Source organism: Triticum urartu, chromosome 5, assembly GCF_003073215.2.
Source record: "Triticum urartu cultivar G1812 chromosome 5, Tu2.1, whole genome shotgun sequence".
Lineage (NCBI taxonomy): Eukaryota > Viridiplantae > Streptophyta > Magnoliopsida > Poales > Poaceae > Triticum > Triticum urartu.
In genome coordinates this window covers 47,073,230-47,075,574 of record NC_053026.1, presented here as the reverse complement: position 1 = coordinate 47,075,574, position 2,345 = coordinate 47,073,230, and positions in this window count along the sequence as shown.

The window sequence follows — 2,345 nt, the reverse complement described above, 5'->3', positions numbered from 1 at the left end:
TTAGTGTGTTATGATAATATTCTGTGCAACATAGTGTTTCTTTACACCGATAACTTGTCATGGTACACGTCAAAAGAATGTTTTCATGCATATCTTGTAGCTTTCATTATCTTAGATGCCCTCCAAACTAAAACCTAGGCCCTTGGCTTCCCTTTCTTTCTCAATGTGGTGCTCAGGACCTGAGTTTGCCTCGACAACACAATTTGTTATTATGGTATTTAGAAAAGGGTAGGTGGCTTGTAAAAAAGACTGCTTAAACAATAGAACATAGCTCTAGCAATAAAGGAAAATGATTAAAATATATTTGAGAAGCGAACATCCCATACCAAACATAAGAGTAACATTTGAAAATTTAAATCCAATAAAGAGTTTCCAAACATCGTAGAATATTGTGTCTTTTAGACGCACCAATGTTCACTAATGGAAATAGTACATAACATATTAGAAGGTCAAGCATTGTGCCACCATATTTGCTTGGCTCACATGTAACTCTTGAGCAAAAGTGGGAAGTTATAATTGCTGGTGAAGATACATCTGAAATAAAATAGAATGAGAAACCATTTCATGCAACATATAAAAAGTTTCCCCATCAAATGATATCTACATAACAGGATCATGCATCGTTTATTAATCAATAAACAAATCCTAAAAAATCAATGAACAACCATCGCCAACCAAACCTAGTAACCCTTTCCCTACCTGCATGGAATGGAGATTGGTCTCAATGTGAATACTTCTTTGAACCTCAATTTGTTTCAAGACTGAAGCCTGAAAGGAACAAAAATAAACCAGACAATTAAGTTCAAATTGGATCTTAATAACCAAAATAAAGATATGGATAAAAGTGAGATAATGAATAAATTACGAACCGCATACGAAATGCAGCCTGCTGTTCCCTGAAAACTAAGGATGGAACATGATAGGTGAGCAGGAAATTAAAATCAAGATAGTTAAAGTGTAGTCAGTTTTGATTAGCTCATCTCAATGCAAATTATAAACTGCACGTACACATCATATGTTGCACCAAAGATGTAGTAAAAGCAAGAAATCACATATTTGAACCTACGCCATAAGAAGGTGTAGGAGCATGTGTAGCTTATTGGTGGACGTTCTTATAGCAGTAGGGAGATGCCTTGGCGCCATCAAGCTTGCGAGCTGCTTTGGTGCGAGGGGGCTCATCCTTGTCACCTAGCCGTTGTCAGCGGCACTGTCCGTCGCATCATTCTAGGACATGTTGCATCGTGTGCATCACACATCTAAATATAATTCATCAGAAAAAATGAATTTAGTTTGAAAGAGAAGAGGATCACTGAATTGCAACCAGAGCAATAAGGCATATTTTAGAACTCACCCATCCTCTCACATGAAATCAAGCTATGCATTGGCACAAAGAATAATCCACTTGTTGAAGGATGGAGAAGAACACCTGGATCTCCTTCGAAGCTCTGCTGCGCCGATCCTTCCACAAGAGTGATGACCTGACAAATATTTGTTCATGTTAAAGGCATCAACAAATAACATGACTGACAAAGATTTTAGAGCTTTTTCATTGGTTATTTAATCAAAAAAGATGGACACATACCCACACATGATTATTGGGTCAGATGCAACGGCTTGCGAAAGGGATTGTTCAAATTAGTAATCACCAATATCGAAGGCATTTAAATATTGTTAATGAGTTATACCTGGACTCCATTTCGGGAGTTCTATGGTCGAGGGAGACATGACATCTGCTTCACGAATAAACAAGCCGCTCGATGGTTGTGGGCCAGCTGCAATGGCTTGCGAAAGGGATTGTTCAGATTAGTAATTTAACAATCACCAAATACCAATAAATTATCAATTCAATATACCTGGACCCTCTTTGGCGAGTCTATCAACATTGGTGATATCACCAAGAGGTTGTCGGAGCCCAGTTGTCGCCTCCATTTGTCGCTGTCGGTGTTGCTTAGCAATATTCACCCTTTCCCAACGAGAACCAAACGGGGTCAAGTCGTTTGAGGACATCACTATCAGAGACAATTGTCATTGGCAAAGCAGATCAATAAGTACTGTATACTATATTTAACGCACTTTAATCTACATTGAACAGAAGTAAAGTAAGTTCTTGGCATGTTTGGTACAATAATGCTTCTCTTCAGTTTTTGTGCCCAATAACCAGCATTGTCATCTAATGCATTGCTTGCTACAGGTTCCGTAAAATGGCAGTGGGTAGAGTTCTTGTTCTACACAAAGGAAGTTAACTAACCTTCTTGTATTATCTTTATATCTGCATGATTTTGGTAGATTGAGTTGTGCAATGGATTAACTACTTTGGTTCAAGTTTTCTTCTTCCTAGGCTGGTC